This window comes from Cryptomeria japonica, chromosome 4, assembly GCF_030272615.1.
Source record: "Cryptomeria japonica chromosome 4, Sugi_1.0, whole genome shotgun sequence".
NCBI lineage: Eukaryota > Viridiplantae > Streptophyta > Pinopsida > Cupressales > Cupressaceae > Cryptomeria > Cryptomeria japonica.
Genome location: NC_081408.1, coordinates 341697007 through 341717084, shown reverse-complemented (window position 1 = coordinate 341717084; position 20078 = coordinate 341697007).

Sequence of the window (20078 nt, the reverse complement as noted above, 5' to 3'; positions counted from 1 at the left end):
AGCCCTTGTTTGGATCTTGTGATAGCTCCATCTGCTGTGTTGGATGTTCCTCCTCTAACGTGTTCCCTGCCTTCCCGAAATATTGATCAGCAAGATCGGGGGGTAGATGACGTGCTAGACTAGTTTCATTAGCATAGCAGACTCTCTCCTCCTCTCTTGTGTTACTTCTTCTATGTGTTATTCTCATTCTTCTATTTGTTGTCCTTAGTGTTGTCTACTTGAGGACGATGCAAAGCATTGAGATCTCTTTTGGTCTCTCTCATGTGGACTCAAAAGACACATGTGTTCCCTTCTTCTAGGTGACCTTCCTTGATTGGGGAATGAAGAACAATTATGCATACATACATATGATATACATAAATTATCATACAGCATACTGACCCCAAGGAAAGCGAAGTCACCTCGTGCTTTGTGTTTTGTGTCTATTATCCTTGGGTTTATCTCACACTTGGGGGCTAAATCCTTGTGATAACGTGCTCCTTTCCTTCTCATTTCCTATATGTATCACTACCTTAAAGCAATCACCCCTGTTGAGGCATGTGCGATCGCTTTAATGTAGGGGGGTATACACCCCGTCTATCTCTTCAAGATACTTTAAAATTTCTTGGTGAACTTAGCTTTGCCTTGAAAATTTTGGTATTTTTCTTACATGACTCATAGTGAGGGAACCTTACTACTGACAGTCATGGTTCTCCCTCATGATCTTCCCTTTTACTTTGTCAATCGAAGTCGTAAGATCCTTAGTCCACTGGGGGCTTGGTGTGTCTTGCCTCCTTGACGTGGTGAAAGTCTTTCAATGTTGTTTCCTTGTACTTTACCAGAAGTATGAGCATACACTTATACTCCCGCTAAAGTGGGGGCTAAATGTAACGTCCTAAAATTGCGACACTTGCAATTTCGACTGCATTTGGGTCTTCACGATGGCGACGCAGCACCGAACCTGAATGGAGACCCCGAAACTTGTTCATGACACCAAAAAATGCATTTTTCGGCACCCTGGCCTGATCCTCCTTGCACCCTGTTGTCCCTGGAGGTGGGACCATGGCGCCCAACACCCTGGTCCCTGGCCCTATTTTGGGCCCAGTCTCTTATGGGGCTTCGGGTCTTTATGTTTGCAAATTGAAAAATATTGTTTCCTGGTCGGCCTAAGGTCGGAAAAATCAGTCTATCAACCCTAATTGGCAAGTATATAAACTACATTTCCTCTCCCATTTTGAGGAGGAAGGACATATGTGTACAAGACACGAAAACGATACTCAAAACATTCAGACATTCAAGCATTCAAGCATTCAAGCATTCCTTCAAGCAATTGATCATTCTAAGTCTCCATTCAAGGCTAAGTGTTGCATTCAAGACAAGGATTCAACCATTGAAGAGGAGATCACATACTACATACAACATACAACATACAACATACAACAACATCTACACCTTCGCATGTAAGAATACAAACATTCTTACAACAAGGTACTAGTACTTGTTTTACATTACAATCATTTACATTTACAGCATTTCTCATTTCTTGGTTAATTCCAAAACTGGGGTTTGACCTAAGGGCAAACCCCTAATCCCTAACCCCCCAATCTTCTTCGCTTTTCTGTGTGTAGGTTGCAGGTACGCAGCTGTAATTGAAGATCTGGAATCCTTGTGCAGAGACGAATAGATCCCCCTTCGTTTCGCGGATTTTTCGGAGGACCGTGTGCACGCCGGGCGCCATCGTCCTGTCAACTTTTGCTCAAATTTGCAGGACAGCGCCGTCTCAACATTTTACTGCTAATTCCAGGTCTGCAGCTTCATCCCGTATCCCTATCTCAATTTATAAGTGAATCTTTCTCACTTTTCATGCGTTCCTAGCTTAATCCTTCTATCTACATTCTTTACAAAAGAGGGTAGCCTTGTTGTCTTAACCCTTGAAACTCATTTAGAATCCAATCTTGCATTGTGTGGGATTGGATCTTGTGGGTTTCAACCCCTCTTTTGAATGTAAAGTCTCCCCTAAGTGAAAACCGTCAACCCTAGTGACCTCCTTCCCCTCTCCTCGGAGTGGTGGGGGGAACACTTAGGGTTCGCTCGTGATTTTCCGCTTTACAGTTATTATGTTGTTTTTGCTCTAGGTTCACTAAGATTTCACACTGAGATATTACATATTAGTTATTGCATACTTATTAAATCATCTAGCTTAATATTGCTTAAATCATGTTAGATTAATCTCGCATATCTAGCTTAAATCTTGCATTCATTTAGCTCAAATTCATGCTTGTATATATTAAATCCTTTGTTTAGGTGTCGTCTAGTCACTGGTATTGCATATGAAATCTGAGAGCAAGACTAAACTCGCATCTATTAGAAGGCAATAGGTCACTTTGTAATGGTTTATTGTTCATTATTGATTATTGATTTACTAACCATGCATCTAATGACTTAATTGAAGTGATGTGTATTTAGATACAGATACAGGTCCACTTTTCACACACACAGTATCAACTTAAGCCTAGAGTGTGTAGAGGGAACCTATGCCATCTTCGATCAACTTGTCATTGGGATAAAGACACACTCAAACCTATGAGACCAGGTGAAGTCGATGTCTAGTTCCTGCAATCATGCAACCACCACCACCACAAGACAACATATATATTAAATGATCAAGCAAGTGAGAGAGAATCGCAACGTCATATCATACTCACAATGAGTGATATGATATCATCTCTATCACAAATACAATAGTAAAAAATAGTCACAAACAACATAGCATCATCTCATCCAATATAATCCATCATGAATAATGAGTGCATACCAATCATCAAATGTAAATCCATCCATCATAATAACCAAGATATATCATCATCCAATATAAATTACCATGTATCAATGTCCATAAGAAATGTCTAGCATCATCAATAAGCATCTAAGATATAGATAAAGTCATAAGTATCAATCAAAACATCACATAAGAGTCTAGATAAGTCTATCGATGTATAAATCAAAAGATGAATCAGGGAGGGACACTACAACAATTATGTTAACCTCATTTTATCTTCACTATAAGATCTTGAATTCTTCAATCATAATTGTATATTCTTTTATATGATTTGTAATTGGTACGAAATTTAGAGAGAGAGAGAGAGAGAGAGAGAGAGAGAGAGAGAGAGAGAGAGAGAGAGAGAAATTTCATTAAATTTCATATAGATGAGGGAGCCATTGAGATCAAGAATACCTAGCTAATTTTATGTTTGTTTCAACACTCATACCAATTACAAATTATATAAGAAAATATACAATTATAATTTAAGCATTCAAGATCTTATAGGGTATGTGCACAAAGATGGTGGTTAGAAATGTGGACACCACTCAAAAAAAATATGGAAAAACAAGCAGTGCGTACGCGGTTATAAAATTTGAAATCATCATGTACGCGCTCAGGTCCGTTGTTCCCAAGCCTAGAAAAGGTAGCGCATACACGGTACCTGTCAAAAAAAGTTTTTTAAAAAAAACTGGGTCTTATTTTCTTGTGATAGTCGCGTTTTTACTACCTTTTTTCTTCATTTTCTTTGCTAAACCACAAACGAGGTGCTATATTTCTCCTCCAAATCACGAATGATGTGCCACATTTCTCCTCCAAAAACTATGGATCAAGGTTATTTTGAACCTATGGGGTCGCACAAGGCTCCTCTACAATGGCCTATCTCGGTTTTTGATGACTCGGAGCCATTTTTAATTGGTAGCATTTTTTCGCCTGTTGCAAAAACCGTCAATTGCATGCAGTGCAAAGTTGTAGGATTGGCTAGAATTGATTTGGTTTGTTGTGTGCACAAATCGACATCACGAGCGCATCTAGGTGGGTAGGTTTACACTATGCATTCCCCTCTTGTGCATCCCAAAGCACCGGAACATCGAGAGTCATACCCTACCGGTGCGATTTGTCAAGTGCCCTGAGTCCAAAAAATTGTCAAACTTTGACGGACTGTTTCTTCCAATCCAAGACAAATATGATCGATCCATTTGAACTTGTGGGGTCGCGTGAGGCTCCTCTACAATAGCCTATCTTGGTTTTTGACGAATCAGATCCATTTTTAATTGGTAGCATTTTTCGCCTACTGCAAAAACCGTCAGTTGCATGCAATGCAAAGTTGCAAGATTAGCTAAAATTGATTCAATTCATCATGTGCACAAATCTACATCACAAGCACATCTGAGTGGGCAATTTTACACTACACATGCCCCTCTCATGCATCCCAAAGCGCTGAAACATCGAGAGTCATACCCTACCGGTGCAATCTCTCAAGTCCCTTGCGTCTAAACAATTGTCAAACTTTAACAGACTATTTCTTCCGATCTAGGACATATATGATCAATCTGTTTGAACCTGTGGGGTTGCGTGAGGCTCCTCTACAATGACCTATTTCAGTTTTTGATGACTCGAAGCCATTTTCAATTGGTAGCTTTTTTTTGCCTACTGCAAAAATCGTCAGTTGCATGCAAGCAAAGTTGCAGGATTGGCTAGAATTGATTCGGTTCGTCGTGTGCACAAACCGATGTCATGAGCGCATCTGGGTGGGCACGTTTACGCTACGCATGCCCCTCTTGTGCATCCCAAAGTGTCGAAATGTTGAGAGTCATACCCTACCGACACAATGTACAAGTTGCTTGACAACTTTTTTGACAATTTTTTGATAATAATGACAATTTTTGCTCAAATTGTATCTAGTCTCAATCTATGACCCCTATGACATGATAATGACTCAAATAATTCTCCATGATTATACAAGAATAAATAATTCTCATGATTGACCTTATCGCATCACATTTACTCAAAACATAGTCAGAAAACATTGACACAAAAAATAGTCACAAAACATTGTCACATATTATTCAAAAATTTGCCTCTAAATATGGTCAAACTAGCTCTTGGCTATTTGATTATACAAAATAATGTCTTACAAATCATCTCATGGGCTTTTATACAAAATTTGGCATTACAATATGTGCAATTCAGCTCATTGTCATTTTAATATACAAAATTTGGCATCTACATATGTACAAATCAGCTCATTTCCATTTAAATATACAAAATTATGCCCCTAAACATGTAAAAATCAGCTCATGGGAATTTATATATACAAAAAACAAATATAGAACGATTCGTCAATGATTTATACAAAATTCTCAAAATCATTCTACTCTGAACCGTAGAATCAGTCAAGTGAGCCTTCAAGATCGGCTCTAACCCATATTGTGTCAAGTATTGCCTCGTGGTCAGATTCACAAACTTTCCATAAAATCTTGTTATGAGGACTACCACGATAATTCATCAAATGAATATTTGTTGCAACAACAAGGTTAAAAAAATGAAGAATATGTATGTGTGTTTCAAAGTCCTCGAACAACCAAACATCAAAATTCTTGATAGGGTATCTCCTAAGCCATGTCCTTGTCACAACAACAGACCCTATTGGATACTCAATACCCTCTCCATCAATGATTATGGTTGTCAATTTTCTTTTTGGCTCAACACAATAACACGAATAGTAATTCATTCCTTCTTCATTGTTCTCTTCTGCAACAACTGCATACACATGACCTGCATTTTATAAAGTGTTAATTAATACCAAAAATAAAGTATGATGTACAACAAAATGAACCAAAAAGAATACTTGCAAAAAAATTAACTCAAAAAATCATCTGAATTCATTAGGTCAGATACATGGTTGAAATCCATTGATGTCTCCATCTGGCTCAATTGTAGTGCTTTGGGAATTTGATATGTATCAATGGGAACCAACGGTCTACAAGACCATTTGTCAACCCACTCTTGTGATTCACATTCTTCCCACAAACAATACATGCATGAAGAGCAAAAACATACCATCTGTCTCGTATAAATTTCCAGTGAACTTGAATTTGAACTCATAATGGGTGCATGTCACTCGATCCTGCAACTATACAACAATCTAGATAGTTTTCAATGTTAGATTCAGTGATCAACCAAAAATATCTATGAACCATTGACGTACCTGGATTACTTGGACCCATCATAGACTTACACCATCGCACAATTGTTTCTGCATCTATCAACTCAGCACCACCTTCATACTTCAATTCTTCTCTAGCTAGGGCTCTTTTTACACATGCTCCTGCACCATCGTGCTCTCCCTTACCATGTCCAGCCTTAATGAAATTCCAAAAATGTTGTACACCGCTTGTCATATGCATCCTTGTCAACCAATAAAATATCCTTGCATTCTTGAATTGTGTGGTGCAATTATCTGACCATATTAAGTGTCGGTTGTATCGTATGTTCCTTTCCCTTAAACTATCATAGAAAACTTTAAAGCATCCTTGTACAAACTTTGATGAATGAGTACAATCATCACTTATGTAGAAGTGATACTCTCTTACAACCTTTCTATCCTCCTTTGTGCTATCATCTGCATGCATGAATGCTATGTGTATAAAAATAGAAACTTGTGTAGAATGATAATGCATAGATTGCACTTCATTTTGAGGCTGCAGTGTATAATTTTCAATGAAATCGACGATAGAGATAATGGTGCCAAGAGGATTTGTGTCCTTACATAACTTGAACTACTCATCTAACCATCAAGCTCTATGTGTATGCATTATGTACTTATAAACCAGTTTATCTTAAAACATTTTCATAAATTCAGCTACACATATATCATTTTTCACTAGCTCACATCTCTTCAAATATTTTCCATCTTTAACTCCATATGTGACTGTCTTGTATTTTCCAAAAGAAGCTAGTTTCATACCAAATTCATGTGTGCTCTCCAAATGTACACATCTTGGTAAACGTTGCAAACCGCCACATATAGCACAAGAACCTTCCAAACAAGGCATCTTTTAATAAATGCAACCATCATTTCTATTACATAGCACACTTGAAATAAATTCTCTTACTGACTTAGGAGGTGCTTGTATATTGCATTCCTGCAAAACATCGTTAGTGTGCAAAGTAGAACAAATATGACAAAAAATATCATAGTGCATGGAAAACTCAATATGCATCCTACAACAACACGTGGTGCGTACATGATTAATCTTAATATAAAAAAGTTTTTCCTTTTCAAAAAATCTTTGAGAAATTCTTATTTGAGGAAACTTTTGAAGGAATCTTTCATAAAATTTAGTTTGAGTCATATCCAAATAGTGTTTGGCATGTGGCTCATGATTTGTAGACCCGATTCACCTTCTAACAACATCTCTTTGGTTGGGCAAAACTCTTGTGTTGTCATGCCAAAAAAATTCAATTAATGTTCTTAGTGCATCAACAAAAACCTTGTCTATGCGTGGTAGTCTACCTGAGAATGCCCAAAGATAATTATTGTTAGGTTCCTCTATTTCTTCTCACCTCTTTAATGATTTACTTAATGTTGTTCTACTAACGTTTAATGACTAACTTGTTTTGCTTATCAAACGATCTTTTTTTTATTTTCTTACTCATTATGGTTGATGTAATGACATGTTGAGTAGCATTAGAATCTTTAGTATGTGATTTTGAACCAATAGCTTGATATTCATCAAATAGATTTCTCGCAATAGTTCTTTGACTGTTACTTTCAAACGATCTTAGGCTTAGAATTTTCATTGTCTATCTAAAATTCAAATTTTTAAGCATTTGAACAATTAATTGACATCTTGCGGTTTGATTTAAGTTTTCAAAATAGTTTTGCCATATTATTTTAACCATTCTCCTACAAGTTCGTTCATTCATTTTATCGAGCATTGGCTTCAATATATTCTCATCAATGTCAATTAGATACTTTGGTTTCCTACGAATGATTCAAGGAGGTGTTAACATTGGTGCATTATGTGCATTCAATTCATCAAATAGAGAAGGTGTATGTTCATCATTTAATTAATTATTCAATGTGGTATCTTATTCAATTGTATTAGGTTCATACGGTAAATCAAATGTCTCTTCTTCAATTGCATTAGGTGCATTATATTTGTTTGGTAAATCGAATTGAGATGTTGAGGATGACATACCTTCTTCTCCCATTGTTCTTATGTCATGTAATTTCTTCATACGTTGCCTTATTGTTTCATTTTCAGCCTCTCGTTGTTCCATCGTTCCTCGTTTGTTCTTTCCCATGGTTGATATCGGTTGTCCTAAATAGAATCATATTACATATATATGTAAACAAAAGTTCATAAACAAACAAATAACCATAAATATGCATCTTATCATTATTTTTTTGAATCAAAGTATTAAGCAATCACAATAATATTGACAAAACTAATAAGAATAACAATTCAATCATTTGAAATCATGTAAAAACAAAATTTTCACTTACTTATATGTATAAAACTGTAATAGAAGTGTAGACACGGTTTCAATGGGGCCTTCAATGACCTCAAAAACTTCTTTTGAGGTTGTTGAGGCTCTTGGACAACTAAAACTATGTCTAAGTACCTTGTACGCGCTATATTAATAATCGTGTTGTGCGTTGTTAGTCCATAAAATGTTGGCAAGCCCAATGGTATTTTTTTTTTCATTTTGTACTAATAAGTAGCACATACACGCTCCTAAGCATGTTATGGAAGGGTAGCAAACTAATAGGCTCAATATACCGTATGCGCTTACAAGTAATAAGTACCGCGTACGGGCTCCTACGCCTTAAAAATGTTATGGCAAGGCAGTGAACTAATAGGTTCAGTACCCTGTACACGCTATTTGTAGTAGAAAAAATGTGAAGGAAAAGGGAGAGAGAGAGAGAGAGAGAGAGAGAGAGAGAGAGAGAGAGAGAGAGAGAGAGAGAGAGAGAGAGAGAGAGAGAGAGAGAGAGAGAGAGAGAGAGAGAGAGCCACATTTCTCCTCCAGACCCCTTGCGACACCATTTGGTCTTATGTGGTCCTAATAGGTTCTCAGGGGTGCACATGTGTCGCAAGGGGCCTTAAGTGGTCCTAAGGGGTCACGCATGTGTTCCAACACATGCTTGACCCCTTGCAACACCATTTGGTCTTTTGTGGTCCTAATAGGTCCTAAGGGGTGCACATGTGTCACAAGGAGCCTTAAGTGGTCCTAAGGGGTCAAGCATGTGTTCTAACACATGCGTGATCCCTTAGGACGAACACATGTGTGACCCCTTAGGACCACATAAGACCCCTTGCGACACCATTTGGTCTTATGTGGTCCTAATAGGTCTTAAGGGGTGCACATGTGTCACAAGGGGCCTTAAGTGGTCCTAAGGGGTCATATAAAATAATTATATACTCCTTAGGATGTATATATACACATACATACACACATACACCTTAGGACATGCAATCAGGGATCGTGTGTGGTCTTGAGGGGTCACACACATGCTATCAGGGGCACGTGACCCCTCAGGACCACACAGGACCCCTGATAGCATGTCGTGAGGTGTATGTATGTCCTAAGGCGTATATAATTATTTTATGTGTATTTATGTATCTATGCACATATGTATTTATGTATATGTATGTACATGTATGTGTGTATGCATGTATGCAGACCTAGGTATGTATGTGTATGTATTTTTATGTATGTGTATGTCCTAAGGTGTCCATATATTTATTTTATATGTATGTATATGTATGTATGTATGTACATAGGTAGGTATGTATGTTTGTGTATGTTTGTATGTAGGTTTGTATGTATGTGTATGTATGTATGTAGGTATGTATGTGTATGTATGTGTATGTATGTATGTAGGTTTGTATGTATGTGTATGTATGTGTGTATGTATGTATGTATGTATGTGTATGTATTTGTATGTATGTGTGTATTTATTTTCTAAAATTCTAAACTAATATGATAGTATATATATATATATATAGATATATATATATATATATATATATATATATATATATATATATATATATATATATATATATATATATATATATATATATATTAAAAACTTAAAAAAACTAATTTTCTATTAAAAACTATTTAAAAAAAAACAATATAAATTAATATGTTAAAATAAATGCATTTTAAAAAAATTTAAAAAAAGGTACTTACCACTAAAACACTTACGACTAGATCTCTGTGATTTTTTGCACCCTCCTGCTCAACTCCAAGTCACTCAATGAAAAATGAGGGGCTTGGGCGGATTTCGGCTCTTATATAGGGCAAGGGTGTTCTGGTTGGAAACGTTCCGGTTGGAACCGCCTTGCCACGCGAGCGCTACATGGTTGCCAAATTGGGCCAAATCGGTCCGGTCGGAAGTGAACCCTTCCGGTTGGAACAAGCATTGTTAGCCTAAAGTGCGACACAGATTTGTACGATCACCCCAAAGTAATCTTAGGGCCAATGTTATTTTGAAATTGTTGATTGAAAACATTAGCCAATTATTGAAATGAAGTAATACAATAAGGAGACAAAGACCAATACCATTGCAAAGGTTTCTCTAAAGGTTCTAGTGAACAATTTAGCCTTGAGTGTTTGGTCATGAGCAAAATCACTGCAAAAAGTTTGAAATGTCTTCACATGAGTCAAGGGGTCATGTTTTCCATTGTACAACTCCAACTGAGGGACTTCTATATGTTTAGGGGGAATTGCATAGACAATTTCATCAAATAATGGGATCGCTACATCAAATGTGGTAACATTGAACTTGGATTGAGTAATGGAAGCCAATTGATGTTGTAAGAATATAACAATTTGGGCAAGGTTATTAATCGTTGCTTCGGTGGATGGATTAAAATTGGACATGCTAGATTTTGATGGAGGAGTAACATTATTGTATGTAGGTGGAGGAACTAAGAATATGGAGGTGGAACGTTATGGTATGTTTGTATGGGAGATGGTTGTGACACAAATGGAAGACTCAAGGAAGGAGGTATGTAAGAATATTGATTAATAGGATTTCCACGATCACTAAAATGTATAGGATTAACATTTTGTGTGGAAGTAGACATGATAGAAGATGTAAATGTAGGCACACTAGGGAAGGATGTAGGCATAGGAATGAAATGGTTAGCTTGACTAGTGGGTTGAGAGTAACCAAGGACATCAACACAACTTTTTATTGGCACAATATTAGTATCAATAATATGAGAAAGGCCACACAACAAATCTACACCCATCTTATCACTTTTCATCATTATTTTTAATCCTTTAATCAAGGGGATTACATCACTTTTCGGGTATTATTGACTCATCCATTGTTGAAGATTTTTAAATTCATTGTCAATCTTCTCCAATTGGTCAATGGTAACCCTACTTAATGATTCATCCACATCATTTGAAGTATGAGGAGAATGGGAATAAGTGATGTCATTTGTTGGATTAGAGGAAACACCAACATTCTCATGAAACAAGTTATCCAATTGAGGCTCCATATCCTTAGTGTTTAAACTTTGGGAAGCCTTAAATATACAACTTCTTCTCACTGAAATATTGTATGTAGGACTAATGATAGCAAAACTCATGCAAAAAAGAGGCAAAATTGGATGCAAAAAGTGAAAACTATGATTGAGCAATGAATTTTTTTGTAAAATGATTGTTTAACCAATTAATTAAGCAATTTGAATTATGGTTTTGAATATTAGATGCCTCTAAATCTAAACATAACATGTCATAACAATTAGATCTAAAAATATAATTGAAAAATTATGCAGCCCACAAGTCAACTTTAGAATAGTAAATTAGGGTTTTGTGAATTTAACCTCTAAATTTATGTAATTCAATTGAAAATCACATTTATGAGTGTAAAAATTAATGTTAAAGTACATACAAATAAGATCTTAGACAATAAATCGGAAACAAGCATGAAAGAAGTCGAGTTCACCAAAATGTATTAGATGAAATTTGGAATTAGTGTTTCAATAATAAAACCACTGACAAGCCAAATTTACCAATACATTGAAAGAGGAGTGAACCTAATAAATCTAGCCCCAATCCAAATAAGGAAAGGGTTAAAATTTTGATTAGATTCACTAGTTGTTGATAATTATCCTCTTTCTTAGTTGAATTTGGAAGGTAATTATGAAATTAGGGTAAATCCATGAATAATTGAAGCAAATTATCGAAAACATACTGCTATAAATATCCCACAGAGCCACAAACTGAGATTTGGGTAAAAGAATATGTTTAGACTGTGTTCCTAGAAGTTTGACTTGAGTTTTTGGGACCAAGTAGTATAGATTTGCCCTGGTCCTCTAAATTTTGCTCCACCGGAAGCTAAACCTTTTTTTCATGGTTGACTTTTTCGAAATCCCAGAGTGCCGCTCTTGAACCTATTTATTGGACACAAAAAGAAAGGGAAAGATGTTGGGGATAGGGGTTTGCCTTAAGTCAAACCCCGGTTTAGGAATTAAAATTAAAATTGAAATATGAATTGAAATGGGAATTACCACTAAATGCTTTCCTTTTGATGGAAAGGCTAGATCTAAAGTAAAAATACTTGTAATTAAAATATATCTTGATAAATTTTTGTTTGATCCTCACACAAGGGTTTTAGGGTTTCATGTAGAGTATCTTCAAAGAAGATTGATCATGGATTACATCTTGAATGCATAAAATTGACTTCATTTATGCTCCAATCTTGATGAATGGTTGATTACTTGCTCACTTGAATTTGATAGTGTAATTCATATGGCTTAGAGGATTAGTTTTCAAATGAGAGGGGTAGACCTCCTTTTATACTTGCTTGCCCAAAAATTAATTAAATGTTTGGAGTAGGCCGACACAGGATGAAATTTCCTACTCATTTGAGATGACCATTATGGGGACACAAAATGAGCTCCAATTAAGAGGACCAGGGCACCCAGTCAATTAGGACTCAAGTTTGGAGGGAAGGCAGGGAAGAAAAATGCAGGATTGTGGATAGTGTGAGCAGAATCAAAATTAGCATAAGGTATTGAAAGACAAAGCGCTAAGGTAAGGACCAAATTGTATGTAGATACAATTTACGACACTACAAAACTATAATTAAAAAATAAACATGAGCTTTTTTACCAAAAACCTTAGGAGCTTGTTCCCACCACTAAGAAATCAACATGTTGATCTTGTTGTCTTGCAACCATATTTTCTCCAACTTGAATGGACACCGCATAAGAATATAATCATTCTTGATTATTAGAGTAAGCAATTAGTGATTTGACCTGGGAAAAGGGATAATGGATGCTTCAAAAACCAACAATAGAACCGCTAATTTACCCACAACAAAAAATTCTATCTAGTTTCTTTGCAATATGTGAAGAACCCCGTCTTCATTAGTCCAGGTGAAAGCACCATTTTTAGTGTTAATCTGTACTAAGCCATTGTTTAAAATTTTGAATAGAACACAAATATCCCCTTTACCACCAAGTTTATCCTCCAAAGCTAATGTTGCATTAAAATGTACTCCATAGATGATCATCGACCTATCCCTATTATGAATAGTGTGTGAAACTTGATTCCAAACCACTTTCTTTACCACTGATTTAGTTGGGCCATAGAGGTTGATTAGAAAAAAATTGCAAACCAAATTGATCCTCTAAATTCTTACTAATTACTAGTGAGTTGAATGAGCAACAACTTCTATTTTCATAGTCAATAGATTCCATGGAATACCTAAGACCCTAGACATACCTATTGCTTCAACAAAAGATCCCTATCAATTGTTCCATAACTTCAAAACATTCTCAGAATCATACTTTCTTAATTTTGTTTCTTCGAGCAAAACAATATAAAGTCGTGATTGATCAAGACATATGTCGATCAACCGCCTTTTGTTAGGGGCATCACATCCCCTAACATTCTAGGTAAGGAGATTCATGACTCCTTGGGAAGGGAATCTCCCTCCTTGTAAAAGAATTTACATTGCCCTTTTGCACAACCTGCCAATTTCATTTCAACTCTATTGGATTTCTTACCCCTAGACTTCTTCTCACTAAGTTTACATTCTGACTCAGATTTATTTTGACAAATGGTTCTCTTTTCCAAAATATCCTCATCCCCTTCCAATATCCATTCCTTCTCATCCTTCGTCAACGCCAAATCCAGATCAAGACTGAGCCTTGGTGTAGCTTGTTCTATTTCCTGCTAGCTACTCTTCGACTTTTCTTTGGAAGGAGATTCATGAATGTCTCTAAAAATGTCATCCTAATAAGAATTATCATTTGAGTGTTAACTTAGTTTCCACTTTGTGGCCCTTGAAGATTTGATACGCAGATTCTCCATAACGTTTTTTGCCAAAGCTTCACCCACTAGGTTGGCAACTTCTAAGTTACAATTAATTTAAAATTCAGTCTCCATAGGGTTGCCTCTTCCACTATTTTGGCCTCCATCCCTGTCTTTAGAATTACCCTATTCGAAAATCATACCACCATTAACATTGGGATGATTCAACATCATATCATTGGAGGCTAGAGCCTTAAAGTTGTTTGCAAGACTATCTTTGCTTGCTTTGATAAGATCTATTATAATATAAGCTAACTTTGATTTACTGTCAGGACTGAAATCTAAATTCGTTCCCTTAATGGCTTTATCAGATACCACATCCTCTTGAGGCTTAAGAAGTTAAGAGCCTTTGTTACCTTCCAACAAAGATATAACCTTATTCTCTAATTCTACTATTGTTGCTTCCTTTCCCTTTTTTCTCATAGAATGGTACTCCGAGCAATGCCCTAACTTACAAATCTTGCAATTTTCCAGCACTTCTTCCACTTCAATTTGTTGCCACCAAAGATCAACATTAGTCCTAATTTCCACATCTTTAGGAAGCAGAGGAGTTGGCTTCTAGTTGATGCATATTCTTGTGTACATACTAAAATCTTTTTGCTCTATCGCTTCGTTAGCTTTAATAAAATTCCCCAACTTATTCCCAATGAGTTTGAGGGTTTTAGGATCCCAATGCTCTCTTAGTAAATTGTACAACCTTATCTAGACTGGGACTTCATCAATGGAAGTCGTAATTGGGTTAAATTTTGGTTCCCATTCTTTAAAATAAAACCCTAATCCACCCATGAAGAAAGGCCCATTTCTAAAAACCCAAGTTTTCAATCTATCATCTTCAACAATCACTAAATAAAACAAATTAGGGAGGGTTTTGCAGCTCACATTTGAAATGCCAGTTCTCTTCACACCACTTCCTAACATGGCTATACACCAGACACTCTCCCACCCATTTCATAAAAAAGGTTATTTCTTTGAGTCTATATACTGAATCATTACATTTCAAATTATCCGGCGAAAGCGAAACAAGACAACTTTTGATTGTTTGAATACATACCTTGGAAGAGTTCTCGACTTTCTGGGTTTCTTTCAACCTTCATTCTTTTTTGAAAACAATCTTGCTTGTCTCCTTAGACCTGCCAAATCAACCATCATTTCGTATCTTGACAAAGACCTTTGCAAACTCCCATGATTTCTTGCATACCAATGATTTGTTGTAGGTCTCCTATCTCTAAAGGTGTTGGTTGGTCCATTCCTCTTCTAATCTTCCCAAACCCATTTTGGTGGTTTCCAAGGTGTGACATTTCTATCAAAAAATCAATTCCCATGTGTTCTCTGTCGATCTTGATCACCATACCTCCTTGGACACAACCCTAGTTTTCCTCACATCGCCATTTAGTAAGTTGTGATTTTGCTACAAACATTTTTTATTAAATTTCATTAGTACTACTATTCATCTAATAATAGAAATTTTCATAAAATAGAAATGTGTGTGTACATGATTAATAGTGTAGTACCTAGATCGAAAAAGAGTTCCTTCTTGCTCATCTTACAAATATTTGATTAGTATCAATATTGATCAGTTCAAATTAGGTCACAATAAATATGAAATTGATAGGATACCATCCCATATTCTACTGTTCTTCTTTATTCGTGATCTATCATTTTTATTTTGTTCTCTTTAAGATCTAGTAGATTAGAAACCAAGAATGTTGAATATAAAAATATTTAGACTAATCATTTAATCTTCCTATGAAATTTATATACAAATATGCTTGGATCGTGTCTTTCCTTTTGCTATCATCTTTTGTCTCAGTCAAATTAAGCTCCTTATTTTTTCCAGGAGTGACTAAGAGTATTCATCATACGTGGGCTCTTATTTTTCTGTTAAGCATGTGTGTGTGTATTTATGTATATACATACATACATACATACATACATACATACATACATACATACATACATACATACATACATATACACATACACATACACACACATGCATACACACACACACACATACACACATACAAATACAAATAAACACACACACACACACACACACACATAGAGTTCACAAAATAAGATTGTCTTGTGAACCTTTTTCTATTTGTAGATTATTTCATTGAAACTTCATGCAAACATGTGAGAAAATATGTGTTGTATGTTTAAGACAAAAATCTAATCTTATTGTGTATGGGGTATGCATACTAGACATGAAGTTAATTAGTGATCACACTTGTCATATTGCTTTCCAACTACCTATGTACCATACTATAGTTATGTTTCATGAAATGGAGGTAACATGATATAAATATATAATTGCAGCTTACTTAATAGGGAACAAAATGGCTAATAAGGGCCTCATATTCATTGTTTGACATCCTAGTTGATGGCTTCCATAAAACTTGTCTACATTTTCTACTCTTTGAATGATGTATGGGTGTGCGATGTTGTTAAAAACCTTCTTGAGATTCTTACTAAGTGGGACAACGTCATGTATAAGAGGAGTATAAGACTCTTCAAGTTGTTGTAGCCAACATATAATTTCTCTAACCACCTATCTACCCTAGTGTTGATTCTTACATAAGATGTAATCCTATCCCTTTTTGGGATGAGATATGATACCAATTCAAGGAAGAAAGCAATGGTGTTGTCTTGGTTTAAAATCTTTCACCATCCACTAAAAGTCATATCCATGAATTTACCAGTCAAAAAGTTCTTCAACTTCCCATTCATTTCATGACCAATGGATTGTTGAGAAAGCATATTCAATAATAAAAAGATCCATTCTTCATTATAGGGACTTAACATCATTTCATTTCTATTTTCTATAGTGTATTGCATAGTAAAAATCATTAATTTGCAATAGAAGGGATTGATCTTTAATTTTTTTTTTAATAAGAATTGAACAAAGATAAATCCCATATAATAATCTTTTGCAAGCGAGAAGGGAGGTAGATTAAACACAAATTGTAGAGTCTAGAAAAACTCAGACAATAAAATGGAACCTAACAACTATAGTTTGCGGCGTAGCTTTCCGCTATGGATTCTCAATCTCCATGCCCGGTCTCTAAACTTATTTCCATCCTTGTCTCCACTCTAAACAACCTCTGTAGGCATCCTTATCTTGCATTTTTCCTTTTACAACTAAACTCAACTTTAAAGATTGAATGAGGTCATGAGGTTTTAAAACTCAACATGCACCTAATTTTCCACATGACCTTCCATATTGGATGACCATACCTTATTTATAGCACAGCCCTTCTCAACACACCTACACCCTCCCCTTGTTAATGTGGATTGTCTCCCTTCTTAATTCTCTTTTCTTCTTGCAACCTAAAATGTCATGACTCGATGCTTCAATTTCTTACTATCTTTATTTTGTTTTTCCTTTTATTATTATTATTATTATATTATTTTTCATCATATTTATATTTTTACTTATTTGTATCATTAATTGAAGCATTAAGGTTTAGGGATAGCTATAGGTTTATGTTGATGATAAAATCATTAATAATTATATTATATTTTTATTTTTTGTATCATAATAATCAATTAAAGTAAATATTTCCATCACCAAAAATTAATCATTGACATTTAATAGATAGAGTCAAAGAATCCCTCGACCCATCATTGACAAGATGTTTAGGAAAAGAGATTGATCATGTTGTAACATTCCTCTATTTGTATCTTAACTCTTCTATATGTCACATGCATTTAATGTCATAAATGTGCCTTTGTGTTGTCTTTTGGGAATGATGCAAAGCATTTAGATATTTTTTTTTGTCTCCTCCGTGTTGACCCAAAAGGATCCTTTGTTCATCTTATGTGCTCTTCTTCCATTATTCTTGTAGTTTCATTGCATTTGGGGGATGAGATAGTGATATGCAATATTTATCTAATATGCATATTGACTCCAGATTGCATGGATCCCTTATGTTCTCTTTCATGTCTTGTGACCATCGCCTTTGATTTTCCTATATTTGGGGGCATTTCATTTTTGCAATGTGCTTGTCTTTTGGATGTATGCATTATACCTTAAATAAATTGCACTCGGTTGGCGTATGTAATCACTTTAATGTGGCAACATATACTTCTTTATACATTTCACTTTGTGCGCACACCACGAGATTGGTTTGTACACTTTGACCACACACCATGATGTGATTGGTGCCATTACAACACCCCATTTTACAATCTCATATAAAAAACCTTGCTTTGTGCCACTACAACACCCAGCCTGTAGTCCCATTTTCAAATTACCTAGAAAACAAAGGTTTTGTTTTATAATCAAGTCATCAGTGTGAAACTCACCTAGCATAATGCACCTCGCTAAACCTGTGTGAGACATTCACCTTAGCATAAGTCAACTAGCATGTCTCACCTTGCTAGATGTATTTGACTCCTTTTTTTTAAACATGATTCCTAGTAAATATCCTAAGGTCCTTACTAGCCTCAAAGATCATGCTTTCTTCTCTTATGGCCTTAGTAAGCATCTTATGGTCCTTACCAGCCCTAAAACATCGTATCCTTGTTTGTATTGTATGTTCCATGTGTATGTGTTACCTATACTAATCATGTTGCTCCTTTTATATTGATATTTTAGATAGACAAGATCCTTAGTCTCGGGGGCTCAGTGTCATCTTGTCCCTTTAATCTCTTAACTAAAGTCTTTCTATGCTATCCTATACTTTACCAAAAGTATGAGCGTAAGCTCATACTCCCGCTAAAGTGGGTGTTAACTATAGTGTCATAAATTGTATCCTTCTACAATTTTTCACTCTCATTTTGGTGGTTGTCCTTGTCAGCAAGGGAAAATATGCATGCTAATTAAATCAAGAGGCAACCACAAAACTTGAATCTAACTAACAAATTCAATTGCAACTCAATAGAGGAATTTCAATGAAAACGACAACAAAACAACATCAAATCACAAAAGAATTGAACCCATTTTGATTCCAACGTACTTGTCCTCCATTGTCCTTCTTCTTCTTTTGGGGGAGGTGGCTCTCAAAGTTGTACTTTGGAAATACCTACAAGATGTAAGCACAATAATTATGAAGATCGTGGTTATTGAAAAAGGAGGATTGATGTTCAATTTATAGATTTTGAAAGGTTTGATTTAATGGTTGGGATTGATTTGAAGACAAGATTGACTGACATATGAGATTCAATGAGACAAGTTGGTGATAGATAATTGCTCATCTTAACTGGATATGATTGAGAGAATAACTCACTTAATTGACTAGTTAAGAGACAAGATTGAGAGTGAAATTGAATCGACTGAGTAGATAAAAAAAGTTGATTTTGAAAAAGCAGGAGGTAAGTAACTAGTTAAAAAAAGTGATTGTTGAGTCACTAGTTAGAACTGAGCACTAGTCTTAGTTAGCAATTTCCACATGTGATGTAGGAAATTTACGATAAAATGTCATTTGGATTGCATTTGATTTTTCAGAAATGTCAAATGAAATTGAAATTAGTGGGAAATGAATTGAATTTGGATTTGGAGGGAAATTTGATTTGTTTGAAATTAAGACCAAATGACATTAAATAAATTCATGAATGAGAAGACATTATTAGACAATCAAATAATTTAAAGAAATAATTTAATTATGGGAATATGAAAATTGATTTTCAGTAAACAATAAAGATCATTTAATTAAATTGAATAATCGAGATCAATTAAATAATAAGATTATTTAATTAATTTAAAGGATAAATGGTCAATTGATTTTAAATGATTAAAAAAAAAATTGAATTATTAATTTAAATGAAAGGAGAAAATTAATTTAGAAGATAACAATTAGATTAATTAAAAAATTAAGATTATTTAATTAAGAAAGATGAATAATTAGTAAATTTGGTGTTTGCAGGCGTGAGACAATTTTAAGTGTCTATAATGCCTCATGCCCCCAATTCATGC